Source organism: Bos grunniens, chromosome 10, assembly GCF_055505025.1.
Source record: "Bos grunniens cultivar Pamir isolate PY7600 chromosome 10, Bosgru_T2T1.0, whole genome shotgun sequence".
Lineage (NCBI taxonomy): Eukaryota > Metazoa > Chordata > Mammalia > Artiodactyla > Bovidae > Bos > Bos grunniens.
Genome location: NC_141174.1, coordinates 81,931,151 through 81,958,463, shown reverse-complemented (window position 1 = coordinate 81,958,463; position 27,313 = coordinate 81,931,151). Strand labels below are relative to the sequence as shown.

The 27,313-nt window shown below is 37.0% G+C and overlaps 1 protein-coding gene across 4 annotated transcripts in view; it reads right to left on the bottom strand.

Moving 5' to 3' along the window:
• Positions 1 to 27,313, bottom strand: part of NPTN (neuroplastin) — a 64,481-nt gene that overhangs the window by 36,815 nt on the left and 353 nt on the right. For 2 of the 4 annotated variants that reach the window (XR_015135243.1, XM_086322599.1), the window contains exon 1: positions 1 to 27,313. This exon is cut by the window's left edge and continues 4,467 nt beyond it. The exons of the other annotated variants lie outside the window; for them this stretch is intronic. The gene's annotated coding sequence lies outside the window, so the exon portion shown is untranslated. 4 annotated transcript variants of the gene reach the window in all.

Genomic DNA, 27,313 nt, shown 5'->3' with positions numbered 1-27,313 from the left:
TTCAGGAGAAGAGAAGAACCAGCTCTCAGCAGCAGCAGGAGGCAAGGCAGCTCACAGCGTGACTCACTGCCCTGCCTTTCATTACCAATGGCTTTCAAACAAATACATGCCCTCGACATGAGAGCACACACTGCTCAAAGTCAGGAGACCAGGAAAAGCATCTGTTTGATTTCCAGGTCAAAGCTCATCCAATATTTTGGAAAAAGCCTAATTTCAGAAAAACAACCTCTGGCCCCCTCTCTACCACCATCTCCAGCCACTGTAATAGGTAACTAGGCTCAGAACTCAAACAGGTTTGACAAAGTACTAATATCAGTTCCTTCAGTTCAATAATGATAAAGAGGGAAGCCAAAGAGTGGTCACTAGCTTTGTGGGAGGGAGGAACTAGAAGCTGAGGGTGGAGGAGGGTGGCAGGCATAGTATTAAAAAATGAAGACAGTAAAACCAGGAAAAGCCTAAAGTAAAACTGTAACTGGGGATGGGACGAGAAGATGACAGCTGGGGCTAGCAGCCGGAGAAAAGGAGGAGCTCTCTGGCAGGGAAAACTGAATGTGTAGATATGTAGCAGAGGGTGAGAAGAAGAAGGGAACACAGAGGAACAAGTTGAGCCCAATCCCAAGAAAACTGCTTTTACATATGCCCTAAGGAAGCAAAAATGCTATCCTAGCCCCATACATGAGGGACCATCAGTGATTTTTTTACACCCAATATTCTCATTTTCCTCCAGGGCTATCAGTGAACAGACAGTAAGACTCACTTATATTCCTCTCTCAGCTGACTACTGCCAAGGCCGGGCCTTTAAATTTAGCCTGTTTTTGTCACCTTTTTCTTTAAAAAAAAAACAACAAAAAAAAACAGCTGTTCCCTTCAAGCCCCTCTCCACTACTAATTCCCTGTGGGTGGCTCATGCTGTTCTTTCCTTCGTGCCTCATAATAAAGAGGAAATGACAGCCAAGGACACAAGAGAGCTGCTCTCACCTTCCCCCATTCACTCATACCATGCACCCCAAAAAGCAGACAGACTCTGAGCAAGACAGACTGGTATCTAGCTTTGGTTATAGGTATGGTATTTCAAATCTAAGTGACTCTTAACTGCAATAAGCCTGCCTGTTCTTACTGCTTATTTTAATCCTTCACACTATCCCTCAACACCAAAGATAGGTCCTAAGTCCACAGGCACTCATTCTGTGTGTTAAAACCAAGTGTAAGGCAGGCCTGAGGCCCTGAGAGTGGATGAAAATGGGATAACCTCATTCTCCACAGCAGGAAGGAGGTATACGGGTCTCATTTCATGGACCAGTCTGATCTGCAGGTGAGAGACAGCAACAATTACAAAGCATTTTCCAAAGTCACACCTATTCCTTTCACAGCTACCTCTATCAGGGAGTCATGACAAAGGCTTAGAAAGTAAGATCTTCTCCATTCACCAGCTTCTAATCCAGGGCCATCCTTTATTCTGAAATTATAGCATCCAAATGGCTAAAACAATCTGTTTTGGCATATTTTAGTCAGCCTTCTGTTTTGAGAAATAGGAGACTATGTAGTTTAGTGGATAAAAGTAGCAAACTCTAAATCTGGATTACTTGGAAGTGTTGTCACCACTTGTATGACCTTAGGCAAATGACCTAACCTCTGAGGTTCTCCCTAATCTGTAGGCTGGACTAATAGTAGCAACCTCAAAGAGTTATTGTGAGGATTACTTGAAATTGACATACAGCTTAAAACAGTACCTGGCACCTAGTAAGCACTCAATAATGTTAGCCATTATTCTATGTCTCCATAGAAATTATGCTGAACAAGCCATATGCAGCAGCCTTCAGCACTGTTCCAACAACAGTCTGGGAAGTAGAAATTTTCTCTTAAAGGAGCTCCAACTTAGAATCCAACTTCATCAATAAACCGCAAAAAATTAATTTTAACCTTAAAAATAAGAACCAGAATGGAAATATTAATTGCAGAAGGCAATGAAAAAGTTGGGTATTCTTCATTCCTTCCTATCCTCGGAGCAAACTAAAAATAAGGGGAGTGGTAACAGAAGTGTGGACTCAGGGAATTAGCAGTTATGACAGAGTTACAATTCATTCAATCTAAGATAATGTGAACAATATGGAAAGCCCAAAAGTAATGAGAATAAAAAGAAGCAGTACAAGATTCTCCTTTAAAAAAACAAAAAGTAAATTAGCCTACTAATTATAAATTAAGCTGCTTGGCAACGATATATGGAAAGATACTGGATATCAGGCAGACCAAACTGTAAATTCACAAAAATGTCAAATAAAATGGTAGTTACAGGATTTTGATCATATCAGGGTTTTTTTTCTAAGAAGAGTCAGCTTTTGAGTCAGTACCTCCACAACTTAAATTCTCTTAACTTTGAGCAGTTTCTTCAAGTGGGAATGATGCCACTTAAGGTAGTTGTAAAAGTCATGTGACATATATGGAAGAGATCTGTAGGTTCTACAAATGTTAAGTTACTTTAGGATAGACAAGAAATAGGCATTCAATATGACTGATGTTCATTCAACACAAATTTTCATTCAGTCCTGCTGTCAATTCCCTGTCATAAGCTAAACAAGCATGACCTATCAAGGTCCATGGGACTAAAACTCAGTGACACACACACACACAGGAAGGCATAGAATGATTAAAAGGGACTTTCCTAGGGGCTCAGCAGTAAAGAATCTGCCTGCAATGCAGGAGACGTGGGTTACATCCCTCAGTCAGAAAGATATCCTAGAGAAAGCAAATGGCAAGCTACTCCAGTATTCTTGCCTGGGAAATCCCATGGACAGAGGAGTCTGGAGGGCCACAGTCCATGGGGTCGCAGGGAGTCAGACATTACTTAGCGACTAAACAACAATGATTAAAAAAAAAAAAGTCACAGGCTTGTCTCTTACCAGAAAATACACACAAAAATTTGCATATAATATAGGGAGAGATGTCCCAGACACCAGGTTGAACACTGAGTTTTGACTGTATTTTGCTACTGGATGTGTGGAGAGATAAGGGTCTCTCTATTTAAATTGAGAGCTCACCTTATAAGGATATATGCCATGGTTTACAACATCTGGGTTGGTTTCTTCAACTTCTTCAAACTCAGTCTCCTCATCTGAAAAATGGGGATAATAATTCCTACCTTCTTCATAAGGTCATGATGAGGTTCATATGAACAATGTAAGTAAAGTTACTTTGTAACCTATAGAGCTAAAAATGTAATAATAATATAAGATGGCTCTTTTATGCAAGCATTCTACTCTGTAATTTAAAGGCTGACCTAAATCATTTCTGGGTATTACTGAAGCACCTCAAAAACATTGTGGGTTGAAAAAGTTGGGGGGACAGAATTCAGACTCACCCAGGGGGAATGGGAGTTGCTCATTACACTTTTTCTGAATTTTTCAATTTTCCAAATGAAAAAAGTATGAAAACCAATGACCCAGAGAATTTCAACATGTTTTAAATAGAAAGGGGCATTAAATAAAGTAAGACTGCAGCATTAAATTTTTAAAAATTAGAATACTAGTTTAAAAAAAGAGAGGGTCTTATAAAAACAGAACTTGACACCAAATCTAAGAAATAAGAAGGACTGGAAATTTTTAACAGCAGAGAGAACAATCAGCTCAGAACTCACCCCTCCTGCATTTCTTCATGCATATCTAACATGCTCCAGCAAGGGGCTCAGTAACACTCACCTATGTCCCAGAATATCCTCAAATGGGCAATAAGAAATTGAAAACTCTGCTTATAGGCTATCTATCATAAAATTTTAGCCACTGAGTCTAATGCCTTTACTAACAATGTAGTAAACAGCTTCATTGTTATAGACAGTCCTTGAGACTAACAACACTTCTTCCTCACATCAGGGAGGAAAGAGGCATTTTAACTTAATCTTGAGCAAAGAAAGTGAAGTTAAATATAGATAAGGACCCATTTGGACTGTGACATCAAAATGACCATAACCTTAGTTTTCAACTAAGGATGTGTCCAAGGGGGAAAAATTCAGTAGCCACAAACTGCTGTCAAGCTCATCTTTTCAGGAACTGCAGAAAATCTACTTTTTAACTCTACAAACAGTACTCAAACTGTTAATACACAAAGGAAAAAAGCTAGTTTTGCTAGCCATTAAAAACCACAGATGTTTCATCCAAAGGAAACAGACAATGCGTACAAACCAGCAGTATCTCAAAAAACATTCTTAATGAAAGGTCTGGTTTCAAACAATGAAACCCTTACTTACATATTTAAGCAAACACTAACAAAAGCTCTTATCCCAAGAGATGGTGAAAACTACCTGTGGGCCAGTAGAAACACACCCAAATGGAACTTTGAAGGCAGAAACAATGTTTTTGGAGAAGAGACACAGAAACAGAGTATTTGAAGAGTATGCCTCAATTGACCCTTCATTTAGGATTTATTAACGACAAAATGAAAACAATATTCTGGAAAGGTCGAATACTGCAGTTAAATAAACCGTTCTCAAAAGCAAGGAGGGAGTGGAGGGGAATTCCCTGACAGTCTAGTGGTTAGGACTCCATGCTTTCACTGCTAAGATTTCAATATCTGGTCAAGGAACTAAGATCCCACAAGACTTGTAGCCACTGCCAAAAACAAAAACAAACTAGTAAAACTAAGAGAAAAATACATTATGTGATCCTTACTTATACCACAAAAAGCCATGGGCAATTAGTAATCTCCACTAATTACTTTCTTTGCAAATTTCTGTATTAGACAAGTGAAATTTGCAGACAAACTAATTAAGTAAAGATAACACAATTTATTTTTCTTTTAGTTTACTAGTTTTTTCTTCCCAGGTGGCACAGTGGTAAAAGTATCTGCCTGTCAATGCAGGAGACACCGGTTCAATCCCTGGGTGGGGAAGATCCCCTGGAGAAGAAAATGCCACTCCAGTATTCTTGCCTAGGAAATCCCATGGACAGAGGAGCCTGGTGGGTTACAGTCCAGGAGGTCTTAAAAGAGTGAGACACGACTGAGGATGCATAGCACCATCACAGATTCAATATAATTTTTGATAATGAGCTCACTTTCTTGTCCCTGACAACGTATCAACAACTGGGATTTAAATATTAAAAATAACACAATTCGGCACATTCTTCCAGAGGATAATACTATTTATCTCATTCTTTCATCCTCATATAGCCCATGAGAATGACAGCAAACACAAGTAGTTGGAGCTGATAGTGTGAATTTAATCTAAAAGATATTTTGACTGAAGAGGTAAAAAGTCCCTCTCTTACCTTCTTTTAAATAGCCATTCCCAGAAGCCAGAATCAAACACTTTGCACACAGGAAAATTCAATTTTTGAATCACATCCCAAGATGTTAGGTAATACAGTCAGTTACAGTTTTCCCAGATGATGAATTACTTCCAAAGTATAGACAGTTTATAGTGGAAATCACACTGGGAACTTTGTTATTATATATTAAAGGCAACACTTTCTTTAGATGGCAATATCCTAGAGCAGTGATTTTTTAAACTATCATGCATCAGAATTACCTGTTAAAACACAGATTGCTGGGCCCCATCCCTGGAAATTCTGATTCAGTAGATCTGGAAAGGGGCTTAGGAACAGGCATTTGTAACAAGTTCTCAGATGATGCTGGTATTGCTTATTCGCAGACCACACATCAACAACTACTGTCTTAGAGAGTCTGAAACTGCTAGATTTTTAGCTTTTTCAGATATAAGAAAATAGGGGCAAAGGAACCACACAGATGTTTCTGAAACCATATAAAGACTCTCCTAGTGATGAGTCTGATTCATAACCAAAAGAAGGAATGTGAAAAGGTGCCACTCACTGTGACTTCATAATAATGACTTTTATCTAATATTTGTTCAACTTATCTGTAAGCTGAGAGAAAGTTACTGAGGGCTTACTTAGCAAGGACTGTACACAGGGACAACTAAAATAAACCTTGTTCCTAAAGGGACTCAATTTTGTAAAACATGAGACAGAAAAACAATTACAATACAATTGGCAATGGCCACTTTTATAAAAGACATATGAAAGACAACAAAATCATAAAAGAAGTTACTAATTTTACTGAGGGGAGAGGGCTGATATATGCATAGAAACCTCAGGCATAAAATCTGAATGTAGCCTTGTCAGCTGGGGGACATGGCCTTGCTCTAGCCAAAAGGAAATAGTTTTGAATACAGTATTGAGAAGTGGCAGAAATAATTAGTTCTAAACAAAGCTAAAAAAAATTCAACATTTTTTGAGTGATTTTACATGCCAAGCACTTGTCAAATGTTCATGCTACTCATAAAAATAAGATATCTATAGCCTCAAGACCCCACAATTTAGGGAAAGTGACAAGCATCCTACAGGCTAAGAGCTTGGACTTCTTTCAACAGAATAAGTGATATGACAGATCTGAATGGTGGCTGTATGCAGAATGGATCCAAACTGGGAAAGGAGTTAGGAAACTCATTCACTAATCCAAATGAAAAATGAGTCTGAACTAGTTTAGAGAAGCTGTAGAAATGGTGAGAAGATGATGGATGTAAGATATGTTTACAGGATAGAATTAACTGAAACTACTGACTGTGGTGTGGAGAGTGATACTATAAATGGAATAAAGGAAGGCAAGCTGAGAGTTGGCTTTGGAGGCACACACAGGATGGGCTATGCTGGTGAGATGTTCAGATATTATAATAAAAAACATAGACATGCATCTGGTATTCAGGAGAGAATCAGAGGCTAGAAATACACACTTGGGAATTAGCAGCTTAGGAGGAAGTTGAGCCATGGAAAGAGATAAGATCACTCAGAGGATGAAAAAGGAACTGAGGATGGAACTTTCTACAGAACAGTTCTTTCCAATGATTCACCACTGAATGTAATGTACTTTTACTAGGATAAAATACACCAAAATAGGAATTAATCCCTTCCTGTTATCTGGACAATACTTCATAACCTCACGTAAATAATTTATTATTCTGCTTTGGAAGATTAACAAGAAGGGTCTTTTCATGGTTCTGCTGTCAGGGACTCAGATTCTGACACAGTATCCATGCCAGAAGCTCCCACAGCAGCATTAGACTTTACTTGAGTAGACTATGTAATGCTATTAGCCTTAACAAAGAATCCTTAACCTTTCATAAAAATAGCACCTATCTGGTTCCAAAGATTATCTTGGGATATGTTTTTCTTCTGAAAAAGCTAACACTTAATCCCAACCGAATTTTTTCAACTTTTAAAAAAGGAAAACGTACAGAATCTCAGCCTAAAGCCCAAGACTAAACCAACTCTCACCCTGCACTCTGCAGCAGAGACTGAAATGAAACAAAGCCAATATGCCACAGACCAAGTGATTCCACAGGAAAAGAAAAAACCGAGAATTATAGTTCCTATTTAACGCTGTGATAAAAGTTCATTAAGTTTGTGATGTTTATGTCCTTTTTCCTGCCTTCTAGTCCTCCTCAATGTTTAATTATTAACCAGATATGATTTTGGAAAATAAGGACTGTAACACACAAGCAATAGTTTCTTCACTTCAACAATGGCACAGAATGGGAAATTTCCTTCCCCACTCTGGGCCCCAGTGGTCCCTAAATGTAAAAATTTGAGGATACTCAATAGAACTACACTGAGTTTTATTTTCACATTTTTTTTACAAGGATTTATGAAAACAGACAAATTTTACTCCTTTAACTATGGACCATATTAACAATATGTTGAAACTGCAACTTTCCCATTACTTAAATTGTGACGGTGGCAAAATTTATATGAGTCCAAGCATCATCGACTCGATGGACTGAGTTTGAGTGAACTCCGGGAGTTGGTGACGGACAGGGAGGCCTGGTGTGCTGCAGTTCATGGGGTCGCAAAGAGTCGGACACGACTGAGCGACTGAACTGAACTGAAGCAATGTTTACATTCTTTTTCCTGCCATCTGGTCCGCTTCAATATTTCTGCAACTATTAACCAGATATGATTTTGGAAAATAAGGACAGCAACACAGGCAAGCGATCAAGAGATTCTCCACTTCAACAATGGCACAGAATGTCTCTAATTTTGTATCCCCACAATACCTTGCTGTACATATTACACTCAATAATATTTGTTAAATGAATGGTGAGAAACACAATTCTCACTTATCAAGAATTAACCTTAAAATTCTTTCATTAAATTTCAACCTATTAACAACTTAAAATGTACTAGTAATTACGTTAATGAACAGTAAAATAAATGAAACCGTCTTTCTTAGATTAGCAGAGTTTTTCATATCAGAGCCATTTTTCTGAGTATCAACAGAATTATAAATTCTAGGAGACCAGGCTATGGCATATTTGAATTTATCAGAGAGTCCCTACAAGTTTCTTATTAGAAAAAAAAAAAAAAAATCCCTATGTCAGTTTGTTTTTTTGCTATACATCCATTAATCCTCATTTTTTGTTGTTGTTCAGTTGCTAAGTCGTGTCTAACTCTTTATGACCCCATTAACTATAGCACACCAGGCTTCTCTGTCCTTCACTATCCCCCTGAGTTTACTCAAACTCATGTCCATTGAGTCAATCTTTGAGTTACATCCCAACATGTTAGGTAATATAGTCAGTTACAATCAAAGATCTTTTAATCCTAGTAGGCAAGGAAATAAAAATTGAGTGTAAAAGATTTCTGATTTGAGATTTTACTTTACAGTTAGACTGCAACTTTCGTATTCTTTTTCAAATTAGGTAATGATGCTGCCTATCATCAATTCTAAAAAGGAAGTTCTTCTTCTAGAATCAAAAACAGCCTAGAAATCTCCTTCTTTGAAATGATAACCTTTAAGAAAAACATCTGTGGGGAAGGGGCAGGGAGTAGGACATTTTCTAACTATTCTTTTTTCTGTTTTAAGAACACTCAAAATAGATTACTAAACGCATAACTGAACATCTCTGAAACCAAATTATTATACCAGGAGCTAAGCTTTACTGATGTTCACATATGTCAGGCACCGGGCAAAGTATATCATACAATTTAATTCACTACCCCTTAAGATTGTACTGTCATTCTACAGATGTGCAGAGGCAGGATCCATACTCTGGCAGTTACAATTCCAGAGTTCAAAACACTATATTAAATTATCATTAATAGAAATGTTTTGTTTACTATGAACAATTAGAACTAACATCCTACATACATTATTTAATTCAAAAACATTTTATCTTAGAATGACCATCACATGGTATGTTCTACTTCTTTCTCATCGACATTACCAGTTCAGGCTTTTATCACTACACAGCCATCTCCAATTATGTTATCTCTGTGGAAATTGTGTGGGCCTGTGAGCTTAAAAAGTATTTGACATCCTGTGACTTATTGTTTTAAGCTGGCACTCCTAAATAGTAAACTGGAACTTAGTGGTAGACCTCCAGTTCTTACTGGCAGATCTTCAAGGTGGTTGCTACCCCTAAGATTTTCTTCCCACTAAGGGATGAAAAGGAATAGCACTTTCAATCCTTTTCCAAGCAGAGTCTCAACAGCACACCTCTGTATTCTCCTATTTGAATTTGGATTTCAAAACTCAGGACAAATGACAGGTAGCTCTTTCTCACAAAGCAGCTTACAAACCTTGCAATAAAAATTATTTTACCAAGTACACTTTGCATAGGATGATTATGCTGTGCTGTCTAATAATAAGACTGTCTTAAAAGGATCATCCTTTCTTTTGGTCTTATTTCAACTGTGGACACATGTATTAGTAAAAATATTTCAATCGTCTACTTTGCAAAGTATCCACAGATACCAAGAATGCCCAAGCAGACTGTAAATCAAAGGTAAGAAACATCCTTGTGCAAAAACTTCAGAAGTAGGTCTACAAAGGGGTCATATATTTCAATAATTTTAAAAGCCAGCTCCTCGGGCCCTAAGGATTCTTTGGAACAGTTAGTGGATTCCTTCTCCCCCAAACAGCTCTACATTTATCTAATTAAAACTTAAGATTCTACTTTTTAAAGAAAAAAACTTGCTACTGTTTGAAAATTCCTAAAGCTAATTCTCACCCCAATCTAACACTTAGATATCATAGTCCAAAGAGGCTTAGAATGTAGCTGAAAACCCTTACTAGAATCCAAAATTCTTGATTCCTGTTCACAAATGTTCTATATACTAAAATCTGCTCCCTCCTCAATTCCTCTGGAAATCCCAATGTTCAGTCAACAACCCAAAACTATTCTCTCATAATTACTTAATTATACTCTTATCATTTTGTTTCAGGTCTTCATTATCTCATAACTCCACAATTAGGTACTACCTCCACCTCCACAATGAGGGGAAGGATCAGGTTATATTACTAACCTACTGCCCCAAACACAGGCAGTATGCTTCTCTTGGAAAGGGATAGCAAAACTGTATACAGTACACTTCCATTAAAAATTAGCAGAGTTGTCCCAGGAATTATTTACATGCCAAATAGTAAATGTATAAACTTTTAAGATTTCCACCAAAAAAAAATGACTGAGTATAAAAATACAGCAATATATTCTTCTTTTTCCATTTAATGAAGCTTTTCCTTGTTTGGAATGAGAAAGGTCCTCTCAGTGAGCCAATTTTTTATCAAGAATTCAGTCATCATCAACATAATTCCCTTCAGTGACAATAACAACAGATGTATCCTAGAGGCTCCATACACTAATATAAATGAAAGGATCTGTCACTCCAATTACTATACTTAAAAAATGAAGGCTATAAATATCAAAATGAATTATAACATAATTAATACAGGGGCTTCCCAGGTGGTTCAGTGGTGAAGAATTTGCCCGCAATGCAGGAGACCGGGGCTGGATCCCTGGGTCAGAAAGATACCCTGGAAGAGTGCATGGCAATCCACTCCAGTATTCTTGCCTGGGAAATCCCATGGACAGAAGAGCCTGGTGGGCTACAGTCCATGGGGTCGCAAAGAGATGGACACAATTTAGTGACTAAACAATGACAACAAAGCACTACAGCCTATAAATGTTCATGTCTTTATAGGACAAGCTTTGAAAAGAAACACAACCAACTACTAACAGCGCTTATCCTGAGGAATGGGCATCGAGGGTGAAAGGGAGAACTTTAATATTTTACCTATAATACCTAAGCATTATTTGAAATTATGTTACGCAAGTCCTTTCCTAATTTTCCAGTAACTTTCCTTTTTCAAAATTTTAAGTTAAACAATTCCAAGTCAAAAAGTTATTTAATCACTATTCAAGGTAGGAAGAGTCAGCCTCTCTGCCTCTAATACTGCCTCCTGTAGTTAGCTATACTTATTCTTTGAATCTTCAACCTGATGAAAACTTCATTACCTTTTAGGCAGAGATAGCTCACAAGCTTATATATCTGGTTACTGCAGGTTCACCTGGTACTACTAGGCCTGTCAGGTTTTTCCAATGGTGTATTTTGAGAGTTTAAGACGATACACTTCTTGAGCTTTTTCAGAGGCAATGGCTAGTACTGCAGAATGGTAAGGTGACACTCTTAAGACACTACTGAAAACATGTTCCACTCAAATCCTTTCCCATTCTGACTTTAAACAGCTGGTAAAATATACGTACCTGTTACTGAAATACAAATGCCAGCAAGCTCATACTTCTGTCTATTTCTGAGCAGTTTTCATTTACTTCTCTGTATACTCTAATTTTTTTTCCTTTAATGCACATCAAAATTTACCTTTTCATCCTACAGTTGTAAAATCTGATTACCCCTAACACTACCCCCAACCCATAATTGAATTTTAATGTCTACCTGCCACTGAGTAGCAAATTATATGCTCCATGGGCAGACATTTCGGAATGTTTCATGTGCACTCCACAGTTAAGAGGCAGTCTTGCAGGGAAGCACTAAAATTTACCAGCCCACAGCAAGTACCTCACAGGTTACAATCAATATTCATTAACAGCTGCCTGTCTGAAGTTCCTTCTGCCTTGATGTCCCCAGTTCCTTCAGGAATTAATTTCCTTTGTAACTGGCCTCAAAGACTACCTAAACTGTTTCTGAAAAATATGGACTTTATACAACCCTGTGGGGATTAAAAAAGCATGTTAGAAAAATCTCAGTAAATATCTACTAGGAAAAGCAAAAATACCCAGAAGTCAGTATGCAAACGTATCAGTTCAAAATATCAGTCAGCTAAACAAAATTTTGTGTATTAGAAGTATAACAGAATTTGCTACCCCTCTGTCTCAAAGGGATTCAAATAAAACAGGACAAAGAGTTTAAAACTGCCAAATGTTTATCTAGAAACAACTGAAAATACCAGAAAGGACAGGACCAAGTAGAGGTGGGTAGAAAACACTAAAGTTAGGATGTGTGTACTAGTTGCTCTGTCCTGTCTGACTCTTTGCAACCCTATGGACTGTAGCCTGCCAGGCTCCTCTGTCCATGGAATTCTCCAGGCAAGCATACTGGAGTGGGTTGCCAAGCAGGGAGAGGGGGACTTATAAAAAATAATACATACTTATCATTATAACATAAGGCTCAAAATAATATTGTGGAGGAAAACAAAGATGAACAACAGAAGTAAGAAGAACAGGAACAAGGAAATAAAGCATAAGTGTTGCTTTAATCATTTAGGTTACTGTGTTAATTACTGAAGAAAAATAAAAGTTTAAAAAATTTCTGCTGCTAAAGTATGAAAACAAGATATACAACAAGATGTATATGCCTCTAAAAGGTTTTTTACACGAACCAAGAAAATGTAGAGCTTTCAAGACATTTACTGGGCAAATGAAAGAAAATCATAAATCAGTTTCCTAGTAAAAATCATGTTGCTAAATTTCTAGCTCAAGCAACAAATATAAAAGTATGTCACTTCTATGGCATAATCTAATTTTGAAGGTGCAATAAGGTACTGCAATACTATCAAAATTACCTGCTCCAACATTACTTCAAAAACAAATATCATGCTAAATAAAGATCATTGCTCTGCTAAGATTGAAAGCTAACTTGAAAGACTAAGGAGGCTAATCTACTGAAATAGTTTGGAATCTGCATGTTTATAGTGTTATAAGCATCAGGCTCCAAACAGCTTAAAATCATCAGGCTCCAAATACCTTAAGTGGTAGGTAAGTTGTGTATTAACCTAAAAATTTCATTTTAATTACTTCCCTGTTTCTATTGAAAGAAAGAAGTCTAATATCCCCCATATTAGAGATTTCAAATTTCTTAACCATTTCACTGTAAGTATAGCTAGCTTTCAAACAGGTTAAAAAGTAAAGCAAGATTCCATTATATATACATTAATATTTATTTGTTTTTCTCTTTCTGACTTACTTCACTCTGTATAACAGGCTCTGTAACATCCAACTCACTAGAGCTGACTCAAATGTGTTCCTTTTTATGGCTGAGTAATATTCCATTGTATATATTACTACAACTTCTTTATCCATTCATTTGTCGATGGACATCTAGTCGATGTCCTAGTGGACACAGCAGGGGAAGGAGAGGGTGGGACAAATTGAGAGAGTGTCATTGAAACATATACACTATCACATGTAAGTGAAGTGAAAGTCGCTCAGTTGTGTCCAACTCTTTGTGGCCCCATGGACTATACAGTTCATGGAATTCTCCAGGCCAGAATACTGGAATATTCCAGTACTGGAATAGCCCTTCCCTTCTCCAGGAGCCCTTCCCAACCCAGGGATCGAACCCAGGTCTCCTGCATTGCAGGCAGATTCTTTACCAGCTGAGCCACCAGGGAAGCCCAATCATATGTAAAATAGATAGCTAATGGGAGGTTGCTGTATAACACAGGGAGCTCAACCTGATACTCTGTGACAATCTAGAAAGGGGAGGTTGGGTGGCGGGGTAGGAGGGAGGCTCAAGAGGGAAGGGACATATGTATACTATGGCTGATTCACACTGTTGTATGGCAGAAACCAACAATGTAAAGCAATTATCTTTCAATTAAAAATAAAATTTAAAAAAGTAAACCAAGATAACTGAAGGCTATTAGTGACAATAAATCTTATCAAGCACATTCTGTGTCAGCTACCATGCTAGTTGATTTATGCATGCCTTTCATTCTAACCTGTGAGATGTTTATTATTCCAAATAAACAGATGAGGAAACAGAGTAAGAGACTTAGCAAAAATCAAGACTCCAATCCAATCTCTTAGGCTTCAAAATCTGTAACATAATTCTTTGGTGAAGAGGACACAAAACGGGGGGCCACTGACAGTCTTACTTGACCAGCACAGTATTTTTTTTAAAGAAACTTATTTTGTATTGGGGTATAGCCGATTAACAACGCTGTAATAGTTTTAGGTGAACTGCAAAGCCACTAAGCCATACATATGCTGTTGTTTAGTCACTAAGTTTTGCCCGACTGTTTGCAACCCCATGGACTGCAGCAAGCCAGGTGTCCCTGTTCCTCACCATCTCCCGGACTTTACCAGAGTTCATGTTCATACATATTTATGTATCCATTCTCCCCTAAACTCCCCTCCCATCCAGGTTGCCACGTAACATTGAGCAGAGTTCCGTGTTCTACACTGTAGGACCCGCACAGTACTTTTTAAAAGTCCAGTATTCAGTCAAAGCATCTATCATATTCTCCACTTTAGCAAATAGTACTTGCCTAGCTCCTATGGTAAACAAGTTTGCATCCCTGCTTTAATACATGTCAACAAAGACAATAAAAACAAGGCAACAGCTGCTCTCCTTGCCTTTCCATTCCTAGAAGAGGTGTGGTTTTGACCAGAGGTTGTCTCAGGAACTAGGCACTATAACCCATTATCAGAGGATACTTAAGTGCAGGCACAAAATGGAAATGTTCTCAACTGAAGCTGCTCTGACTTTTACAAAGCATGTAAAGTTGTAAGTGTATTTTTGGTTAACACAATAATTGGGATATCATTAACAGCCTGGGACCAGGGATCTTCGATATCCCACAAAGTGTCTTGTACAACAAAGAACTGTCCCTCTTTCTATACAACTTTCAAATGTTACTCAAGATGAACACAGTCTGAGCCTAGAATCTAACTCTTTTCTAAATACACCACAAAGTATTCTTGCACGGTTTTCATTATTAACTTTCGGGGAATGAAGTTACTATGTAAAGTGAGGATGGCTGCTCTATGCTTAGCCACTCAGTCATGTCCAACTCTTTGCAACCACAAGGACTGTAGCCTGCCAGGTTCCTCTGTCCATGGAAAATTTCCAGGCCAGAATATAAGAGTGAGTTGCCATTTCCTACTCCAGGGGATCTTCCTGACTCAAAGATCAAACCTGTGTCTCTTGCATCTACTGCACTGGCAGGATTCTTAACCACTGCACCACCCGGGAAGTTTATCAAGGATTATAAGAAATTCAATATCGACCTTCCCTAGTAGAGGGGGATAATTCAGTGAAAAGGCTAGTCTGGTAACCATCATCTAAAAACACATATTTTATGGTATGATAAGAGTCATAACCAAGCCTGAAATAATCTGGCCCTTTTCACTAGAACTTTATTTTTCTCTTCACTTTGCTATGAAACTACAAGAGTTGTAGTTAGCATATTAAAAGTAAACAACTTAAAAGTACCAGCCTTATAATTCAAAACTATCCCTACATGACTCGCTACAGTACAGCAGTTTATAAAGCATTTTCCATATATTACTATCTTATCTCATAAAACCCCTACAGATTAAGTATTACACTAATTTTAAAAAGAGAAACCACAGGAACTTAAACAGAAGTAGAATCCAGAGCTACTGCCAAATTGAGCACCTTTTTCCATTCAACTACACTGTCCCAGAAGGCGATCTAATAGGTTTTATTTACATTTCACATTTATAACAGTGACAGATTATCAATTTACTTACCTAGTACTATGGTCTCCAACTCAGTTTAGGTATCAAATTTAAAATATACTAATGTTCAGATTATCAATTTACTTACCCAGTACTATGGTTTCCAACTCAGTTTAGGCATCAAATTTAAAATATACTAATGTTCTAGTTTCATAAAACCATGAATTATTTTTAATACTTTGTTAAACTACCTTAAATATATTTCAAATAAATATGTATAAGAATAGTTATGATGATCTTTATACTACTTAATACTTAATATCATTAACCCTGGAATACACTGTTCAATTCTTACCATTCTTACAGCCACCTCATCCCAGTCCACAACAAAAGGACAGGAAGTAGATCTCTTATACTGAATGATACACAGCAACACACCTCCAATCAAAAGACTTTATAATAAAGCTTATGAAACCATGATTTTTTTCTTAGTACTGAAATTAAACTATGAAGAAATTACATCCCACATACACTTTCCCTGATTCTCTAAATCAGGTGGTTATAATTAAGCAAGTTAAAAATTATTCTGAACCCACTAAGAAGAAAAGGGTGTGGGCAGTCATATCTTCATTCATTTCTTTTCTTCTTCCAAGACAAGAAAGCAAATATGTTCCAAGACCCTAAGGAAAAACTGGAAGGGACAATCCTTGAACCAAGAGCCCCATCTTTATCATATATCCTCAAACAATGGTGTCCTAAATTTTAAAATACTCTAGCTAAGGAGGGGCTTCCCTGGTAGCTCAGCTGGTAAAGAATCTGCCAGCTGATTCTTGAATAGTTAATAGCAAAGTGAAGAGGAAAATAAAGTTCTAGTGAAAAGGGTCAGATTATTTCAGGTTTGGTTATGACTCTATCATATCATAAAATATGCGTTTTTAGATGATTGTTAGCAGACTAGCCTTTTCACTGAATTATCCCCCTCTACTAGGGAAGGTCGATGATTGAATTTCTTGAATGCAGGAGACCCCAGTTCCATTCCTGAGTCAGGAAGATCTGTGGGAGAAGGGATAGACTACCCACTCCAGTAATCTTGGGCTTCCCTGGTGGCTCAGCTGGTAAAGAATCCACCTGCAATGATGGAGAGCTGGGTTTGATCCCTGGGTTGGGAAGATCCCTAGAGAAGGGAAAGGCTACCCACTCCAGTATTCTGGCCTGGAGAACTTCATGGACTACATGTATAGTCCATGGGGCCACAAAGAGTCAGACACTACTGAGTGACTTTCACTCTTCCCTTAGGTAAGAGAAAAGGGGAACTGCGGGGGGGAAAAAAAAGCCTGAGACCCTAACTTCACCTTAAAATAGCTTTAATTCTTAAAAGAATAAATTAAAAACTGTCAAATATAAGATAGCAGAATTGAAAAAATATATATATAAATGTGATGTAACAGTGGCTCAGAGGTTAAAGCATCTGCCTGGAATGCAGGAGACCCGGGTTCAATCCCTGGGTCGGGAAGATCCCCTGGAGAAGGAAATGGCAACCCACTCCAGTACTCTTGCCTGGAGAATCCCATGGAGGGAGGAGCCTGGTAGGCTACAGTCCACAAGGTCGCAAAGAGTCGGACACAACTGAGCGACTTCACTTTCACTTTTCAAACTACATTTACTCATACAGAATTTGCAATGTAACATGATTTTGCTCATATTAAATCTACCTTTTAAAGGTTTCTTTGAATACACAATACAGGTCTTTCCTGTAGATCAACTGGTAAAGAATCTGCCTGCAATGCAGGAGACCCAGGTTTGATCTCTGGGTCGAGAAGATCCTCTGGAGAAGGGAAGAGCAATCTACTCCAGGATTATTGCCTGGAGAATTCCATGGACAGAGGAGCCTGGGGATCTTTACAGTCTGTGGAACTCCAAAGAGTTGGACACGACTGAGTGACTATACAAAAACTATCAAATTACAAGACTCTATTAAGTTCTAAATGGAAGGTAAAAATAGCAAAAAAGACATTCTTCTAGGATTACCAGAGGTGCCAAATAAAAATTCCTAATTATTTTTCTGAAATTCAAATATAACTGGGCATCCCACATTTTGATCTGGCAACCCTACACTCTTTCAGATAATAAAAATGAGCTCCCATCTCCACCAAAGTATTGCAGCACCATCTCCACTCATAAAACAGGCTCGGGTTTCTATCACAGAAGTATTTTGACTGATAAAGCCTTAAGAATTAATCTGAAGTGCTCATTTCCTGATAAGCCTTTCTTAACAGCTAAAATGGACCTAATTTCTAAGAGCCAAAGGTTAAACTTTTACTAGGCTCCACTCAGTCTAATGAATGAACTCTTAAGAAGCTTATGTTTCTATGTGTTAAACAGACATTGGGAAAATTTCAGTGTCCATTTTTTATAACTAAAAGAAGTTGCTTATGAAGGTTATAATAAACAGAATTCTGTTTAAAGTATTACCAGCAGGTCTTAAAAGCTACTTTAATGGATTTCAAAATTAATCTACTATTTTTCTTGAATCATAATCACAGAAATTTAGAGCTAGAAACAAACTAATTTTTGACCCTTAAAAACTTCTAGAAAGGGAATTTCCTGGCAGGCCAGGGGTTAAGACTCTGCATTTTCACCACAGAAGGCCTGGGTTCAATTCCAGGTGGAGGAGACAGTACCCCAAGACAAAGGGCATAGCCATTAAAAAAAAAAAAAAACCTTTCTGCAAAATCTATCTCATTGCCTATTCATTCCCATAAAGGTTTTTTCCTCCTACTGAGCTCCTAAACAAGTACTAGATATAACAAAAAGAGATATTCTATTTTATGAGGTCCTTATCAACCCATTCTTTGCCCTACTTATAATGGCTCTGATCATGAGTGAGTGCAAATAACTCTATTCTGCTAGTTGCATTTAAATCATCTTCTTAATACTAAACCTATGCTTTTTCTTCCCAGTGGTCTAAGCCACTGCTCTTTGATACAGCCCATCCATCTTTGGAGACTACCTAATTCCCTTACTTCATTTACACTGCTACCCTGAAGGTATTAATAGATAATCACATCCCCCTAGTGCTCCCTTTTCCTAAATTTAGCTCCTTCAGGTTTTTCTCCTGTCTTATGTTACCATCAGCGTATAACTATCTGCATCTTTTCCTAAATGTGGTTGGAATGTGTTGATAATTATTTGGACTTCAATCCTAGTAAGAAAATAGAAACCATAATTTTGATACGTGATCACTATCTTATTTGTCTAAGAGTAATTCAATGACATTTCACTGCACGTTACTTGAAACCTCTTTATACTTGCTCTTTTCCAGGTAGCAGCCCTTTCTGGTTTGCATTAAAGCCATTTATTTCATCTTTCTTGATGAATTATTTGAGATTCAGGATTAATATAATTTCAATGCTGGAGCTGCTTAGCTATTTTTTTCCACATGGTCCACAATGGCTTCCAACCTGTTAAACTTATAAAATTGAAAAACCCTAATTTAAATTTCACATTTTCATTCAATCTATGGATTGAAAATTACTTCAAAAGTAGTTGCCAACACAGGACAAGACATCTTGCGTTTTTCTCCTTCAAGAAGCAGTGGTATCTAAAGATAAGAAAATAAACTTGCTACTCTAGTATCTTACACATGAAAGGCAAATAATTCTTCATTGATGGTTCTGCTTCCCTCTCCCTTCCTTGCCTTGGCCAGTGTTCAAGTTACTCTGTACTCACCAGAAATGTGCCTCAAACAACAGCATCAGAGTAAGCATTCAGCTCAGAATAAACAGCAGCATTCCAGTCTTGTACTCAACCAATAACTCAAAGGCAGGGCTAGGGAATAATGACTATTAGCTCTAATTTAAAAGAAAGGACAACTAAACATACTGGAAAACTTGTGCTTTGATTATGATATTCAAATTATTATAGCCTTCCCTTTTTCGGAAATTCAAATGGGATGGAAGAATCAATATTATATAAGTAATGGGTAATGTATTGTTAAACAATGCTGTATTCTCTTTACTAATAATGACTAATAACAGTACATGTTGATATTACAGAGAAATGCCTTGTGAAAATCCTTATTATGCTTATAAAAATCATATTGCTCCATAGTACATGGTATATGTAAATAAAACAAAACTACTCCATACGTGACAATGCTCTGTCTTTCAAACATCAATCTCATAGCCTGTTAATGAATTATGAAATCAATTTAGAATGTAACAATAATTTCCTTTAAATATATTACAGAGTAAGGAAAGATATTGTTTCACAAAACATTACATATTTCTACATATACTTAGTCACAAATAAAACCTATTTATCTGGGTCAAAAGTTTGAAAGTCTTTTGCTAAAGAGCTTTTATATTTTTAAAGTCATTACAGCATCATTGTATACAAACCAAATTATTTCTACATTATGAATAAAAGCTAATCCTTAGCTACATTTCAACACCTAGAAAATTTTAATTTGTAATGTTAATTTTTCAGGTTATTTTTAAATTAATAAGCAGCAAGGATGTGGCTGATAACTACTGACACTAGATGATGATTATAAGGACGTTTATTAACATTATTCATTCTACTTTTTAAAGTTTGAAATTCTGACAAAAATGTACAAAAGAAAAAACAGGAAATGGACCTAACCAATTTATAGTAAAATAATGAATAAATTCATAATCTGAGACTTTGACACTCTGTTTCTAAGGAATATCAATCTACAAACTTCCTCAGACTTAATTCAAGTAATGCTTGGGTTTACCCGTTCAACTATAATGAACAGGTTTAAAGGTCTTTAAAAAATGCATAAGGACAGGAGAAATTAATTCAAAAATAGCAAAGCTCCTCAAATGATAACATAAAAATACAATTAGTTAAGTGTGCTTCACTGTCTTTTCATTGCCTCTTCAGTAGCCAACTGCCCTTCAACCAACAGAGAAAACACAAAATATCTACCTACCAGGGAGTGATTTTCATTTCTTAATTGTTTCATTCACACTGGCAATTTTCCCAGCAAGTTTAATATGCGATCTCTATAACATACACCATTCTGCCTTCCCTGAAACATAAACTACAAGTGTCATCTGAAACAGGTTTACAGGCAGTTGGATTTCTAAACAGTGAATGCCTCAAAGGCAGTTTTCCTTAATTTCAAAAAAGTAAGTTTCTAAACTTCATTTAAACAAAGCATTCTCTCTCTAGGCCTTCTAAACTGTAAGCTTAATAGAACTGTGTGATTTTAGAACCAGAAGGGAATTTATACATCACCTAGTCTAGTGGTTTACAAATACTATCATTAGCAAAAGAAGAATCAATAACATAATTTATATATGCAAGCACACTCCTTTTTTAAAAAATGTACCTACTGCATATGAAACATTTTTCCCTGTTAGTATTCTATCAGAAAGGACTTGACACTGTTTTGTATTTTATATTTAATCACCTCTAGAATATGAGTATACATTTGAAATTGATTAAAATTATTGGTACAATTTAGAACTTAATGTTTTCTAATAATAGTCTTACATAATATATAGAATCCTGACACCTTCAGAGTGACTTCAAATCATCTCATTCTGTTTCGCTGTCTAGTTAATTTGAAGCAATACTTAGGTGTAACAATGATATAAATCAAGACAAAGCAAAGAGAAGCAAAGCACATCCAAACTGACATACTTCTGCAAAACACCATTACCATACTGTAAGGTTTCAGTATGTGGAAAGGAGGTTAGTCTTAAAACATTCCGTAACTGTTTTCAGAAATGCAAAAGAAAAAGGAACTTAATACAGCTTTAATGAAAAGGTAAGACTGGGTTTTTTTAATTTGAAACACAACAGAAACAAGAAACAAAACAAAAAACCAGGGAATGTCTGAGGGACATCAAATAAATCTACAACTAACTTGCTGTATGCAAATAATCTACTTAGGGGAACTCTTTACACATTTAGTAAACCCCGTTTCCACATAGACCAATTAAAAGTTCTCAATGATAAGAAAAAAATAACCTCAAGTTAATTAGGTTTGACTAATAAACATCTGTCTTTGCATATATACAAAAACACACAATAAAAACTTAGGCCTACTTTCAACTTTACACAGTAAACCTGAATTGTACAAATCTTGACTCTTGAATAAACTCTTGAAAAACATAAAATTTACTTGTGTATTCAACTTTTTTAATGTACACATCAATATCTCTGGAATAATGCTTTTACATAGGATCACTACAATATTTTACTTTAAATTCAGTGAGAAGTTTACTTTTCTATATATAAGCTTATAGAATGCAATAGTTTATTTTCAACTAGTTTTACTGGAGAGGTTTCCTGCCTTTACAAAGCTAATCCTTTTCAACTAAAATTAGGAATTCAGGGGAAAAAAATCCATCAAAACCTCACAATTTAAAAATGCATTATCTAAGGTGCTTAAAATTAAGCTCCATATCATCAATGGCATTTATAAGAATTCATGTAAAATGACAGTGTTTTGTTTAAAGAGGCACACTGAAAGCAAGGCCAACTGTTCTCAGGAGATGATTTTTCATCATTACATATTTTAATTTTGATGTACGGATTTACTCCAGAGGACCCTGGTCTTTTCTAACAGATTCTATTTATCCAGATGCTCGTCAAAGGAAGATTCATTTCTCATTCTTGCTTCCTGTTTCTTCCGTGTACTAGAACTATAGCCTTTCTTCTGTCTTTTCTCTCAGAACTTCATTCTCTACCTCTGATCCTGTCCAGAATGTGCTCACTGTAAAGAGACTGCCTCAGACACTTTTTCATAGAATTCTCTTTTCCAAAATTTCTTTGCAAAATTTTATTCAAGCTTTCATTGAACACCTCCTGTGTGATATCCCAATCATTCCTTATTTTTCTACGTGCTTAATTTGTACAGATATGAACACCTTATCTTCTTCCCAAATTGTCTTGTAAAAACAAAAACAACTTTACATAGACCCAGCAAAAATTTCAGATTTTAAATATGAAATATCTTAACTTTGAAAAAACAGCTCAAACTAAATAAATGAAAAACAATGTCCAAATTGCCAGAGCACTTTTATACTCATATCTGGTTATCTTTGCAGACCCGTTAAATATTTATTTTTATTCTAAAAATATGAATAAAGACAACACAATGACATTTTGCCTTTTACTAATGTCTAAATGTATACTCCACAAGAGAAAATGTTTCCCATCAAAATTGTATTAATGAGAAAAATCAAGGAATTACTTTACGACAAAGCAGTCTAATTTTTCATGAGGATTTGCATAACTCACACAAAACCAGACCTGTAATGAATTTCAATATTAATTTACACCAAATGTTTGGACTGTGGAGCACATTTACATGTAAAGGCTTTTATTTTATTGTCTTCTGTTGTTTTGAACCATGGTATACTAACAGGGTAAGCTCTGTTATGTCAGGCAACACAAAAACCTAACCGCATCTCTTTTCTAATTTGAATCCAGGAACCCTTAAAAGCAAAGACTAACAGCCCAGAAACAGAGCCTGATGTTGTAACATGGCCTTTCCACCCTGGTCCCCTGACCAATTTCTCGTGCCTGGAAGCTTCATTACATCAGTAGTGACACTGTCGTCATCTGCATGAGGGTCTGGAGGCTTATGATCTCCTTAGGAAATGCTAATGAATTTCAAGGCAAACAATTTCTTCTGGTCATTTAAAATCTTTTTTTGGACTAATTATGTTAAGATTTGTTGCTTGATATCTGGCATGTCATTTGTGCCACAGCTGCCATAGATACCATGTCTTCCATTGCTCATTTTAGTTCACCCAAAGGAGAGATGCACAATCAACAGCAAATGTCTAAAAACATACTCAAGGAGAGAAAACTGCCAAACCACTGAAGCAAACAGCACTTGACAGAAAAGAAAAAGATTTATGAATCATCTCATGCAAATACTGGCATTTTTACACAATGTTCACAACTATCTAGTATCATCCAAGCAAAATGGTTTCTTAAAATTTAGATCATTAATAATAAAATTCATTAGATTCATTTTCTTCCACTAAGCAGTGTTATCTATTTTTATATTTTCAGTATGAATATATTACATTTTCACACTTCACATGCACTCATCAGTTAACACCTTCAACACTTCACTGTAGTCCAGGCACTACATTCTATTTCTCTTATTCACAAGATACTTAGTTCACTGAAACAAAACAAAAACATGAAATCTCCCAGACAATGAAATGGAAATATGAACTTCCTCACCAGAATCTACAAATGCAGACGCAACACAGCTGGTCACTTTTCTAAAAAAAGTTACATAAGCAAAAAGCACAAATCTGGGGCCTTCAAATGCCCTATTTAACTTTATTCAAGATGACACTGAGCAGCATTAACAAAGCTCAATATACACACAAAGAAAAATAAGTAATTAATAGTGGTACTTCTAAAGGATAATAATAGTAAATAACTAACATTTACTCACTATAGTAAGCAAACAGTACATATAGTACTGTTATGCTACACTTAGTACATATAGTACTGTTATGCTACATATAGTAATGTAGCATATGTTACATATAGTAACATATGTTACATATAGTAACAAGTGCTACATATAGTAAAAATTTACTCCCCAAAACTAATTATATGCCAGGCAGAAATCTAAGTGCTTTAAGACTGTTTCATTTAATTCTCACATCATCCCTAGGGGACTGCATTATTATAAACCCCATTTTACAGATGATAAAACTGAGACCTGGAAGTAGTAAGCATATTACTCAAGGTCACTCAGTCCAAGAGATGGTCTATCAGGATCCAAAGTCTGTGCTCTTGACCATCATATATTACTGTCTGGTTTACACTAAACTCAATTTTAATTTCAGTCTAAAGCTTTCAAAGTCTTACCAGGAAGTTTATTTTTTAGGTCAGGTTTCTTCCTTTAAAATGACACCTTAAATAAGCATTTTACTTGAAACTACGATCCTACAAGTCTATGTATCTGGATGGGAAACAAATTCTATCTGAATGAAAAGCCCTGAATCTCTCTGGTAATGGATCACAGCTAGAGGAGACCTTAAGGGTCTTCTAATTCAAATTCTTCACTTTAGGAATAATGCAACAGACCTTTTGAAAAGCATCTATACTCAATCTAAACTACCACATACTTAAACCAGAAATACTTCGAGGTTTTGGGAGGTTTCTTTTTTAAAGTCATCATTTTAAATAGATAATCCAACTTTTCAAGATCATCTAGAACACAGTATCCACTTCTGAAACACTATAAGAAAATACAAACCCCAAGACATGAGGTCAGACTACTGAAGAGCTATTACCAATAGAAAACTTTAATCTTACCGACATGCTATAAAAAGGCATCCTTGCCTATATGGACTCAAACTCAAAAAACAGCCTTTTTTTCTTGAATTAAATTTACATTCATTTGGGTCAACTACAAGCTCACCTTCATTTCACGAGTCACGTGACTGAATTCAAGCTCATTTCAAGGAAAAGGCTGCACTATGCTGTATTTAGAACACATATCACTGAGAATAGCCAGATGAGTCTTCATAGGCCTATGCAAAAGCCTTGCTTTAGTTGCTAAGAAACTACAATTTCACTGTATTATAAATTTTCTAAGAAGCTGTGTGCCAGCACAAAGATTAAACATGTTAAGATCAAAAATCTCTCACCTATTGTGCCTAATGAAACCTTTTCTCACAAGAATAGCTGAAATTATTGGTAACACAGACTAAAAACTGATAAGACAAATCAGACTAACTCTACCTTGCCTTCCACAGTGGCCTCATGCTTTGAAGTGTAAAATACCCAATATGCTTCACATATCCAATGCTAGAAATAGAAAAATGTTTCCTTCCTGACCCCTGCAGTGATATTCGAAGCCATGAAGCATACATAAGATTTTATTTATATGATTTGGTATAACAAACACTTATATTTAACTGGTGCTTTTTCGACCTTGACTGATACATTTTCATTGTAATCTTCAGCATTTTAAGCATGCATTCTCCTTAGAATGCTTAACTCCATTAGCTTTATCACTGATTTTTTTAATGAAAGCCATTTTAATTTCAGCTATTCCAACAAGAGTAATTTTAAACTATTCTAGCATAACAAAGAAACACCAAAGAATTAGCAAAAAGAATTTACAGTTCACTCTCCAGTAAAGTCACGAATAAGTTCAACCTCACAATTTTTTTCCTAGAAAAATATTTTTGAAATCTCTTAAAGGCTGTCTCCACAAGAGCAGAAACTGGTTCACAATACTTCTAATCTCATCTCTAAAAGATCGATTCAGCAGCTGAATTTTAACACATATCTTTAACAATCAGAATCTTTTTTGTCTAGATCCCCCATCACCATGCTTCCCCACCATGTCTCCATCTTCTCTAAAGGATTTCAGTTCAAAACCCAGTTCAGTTATATTCAGTTCAATCATCTCCTTTCCACTGTACCCTGAACACATCCCAGGGACTACTTTTATGTTCCTCAGAAATAATGTCTGTTCTGTTTTTGAAACTTTTCGATCTTAAAAACACACTTCCCTCCATCTCCCTCTCTCCAGCGCCGGCCCTCAATCCCACCACTGCAGTTTCAGCAGTGTGAAAGGCCCAACCAATATCATACAGCACTTGCCAAAACTCAGCTCCTCCCTCCCCTAATATATCCTCCACACTGCAAACCAACATTACACCCCCGGCTTCCTGCATTTTACTCCCTTCCCTTATTTTCTGTCTTCCCCCACTTCCATTTCTATAGCCAGGCACCCTTATTTCTCTAACAAATAATTCCCCCTACCTCAGTTTCAACCCTTTCTCCCCATCCTCTGCTCGTTTTTCCTCTCCTTATTTAGAAACTCCTTTTTGCTCTCCCAACCACTACCCTAGAATGCCCAACACTCCACCCTCCTTAGCAAACCCAGCCCTCTTCCCCCACTTCGTTTAGAGCTTCTGCTGCTCCTCTTTCCAGATCCCCTACTGCAGTCAACCCACTACCTCGGCTTTCCACCCACCTTCCCTCCACCTCCACAGCCAAGGCTCCCTGATTCCTTATCCTCTCCTTAGGACTCTAGTACTCTGCTCAGTATTCTTCAGGACTCCCTTCCCCCAACGTCTTTTTTTTTTTTAAGGATGTCACCAGTCTTACAGAGCCCCAGAAGAACCTTGGACGACCCCAGCGCACGGGACCCCCGTTCATCTGTGGAGCCTGATACCACTCTCCGTCACTTTAAACACAAATGTCGGTCTTGTGCAGCCTTCTTTAAACGCTGCACCCCTTCCTCATCCGCCCCCGCTACTCCAGCTCCTCAAGTCGGCTTCTTCGGGGACCCCTCCCCGACTCGGAGCGACGAGCCCCAAGCTGTGGAGCCTCTAAATCAGCAACACCTCAAGCTCTTGTCGGACGCCCCCACCTCTCGGACAGGCGCCTCCGGTTCTCACACCCGCGCGCCTCTTCGAACTCGAGACCGGCATTTGGTCCTGTCGGGCCCGCAGCACCTCAGACTCCGACCAGCCCCCTTCCCCGGACTCCGCCACCTCCTCCGGCCCCGAAATGCCCTCTCCGGCCGCCACCATCCCTCAGCCCCCGCCCGGCCGG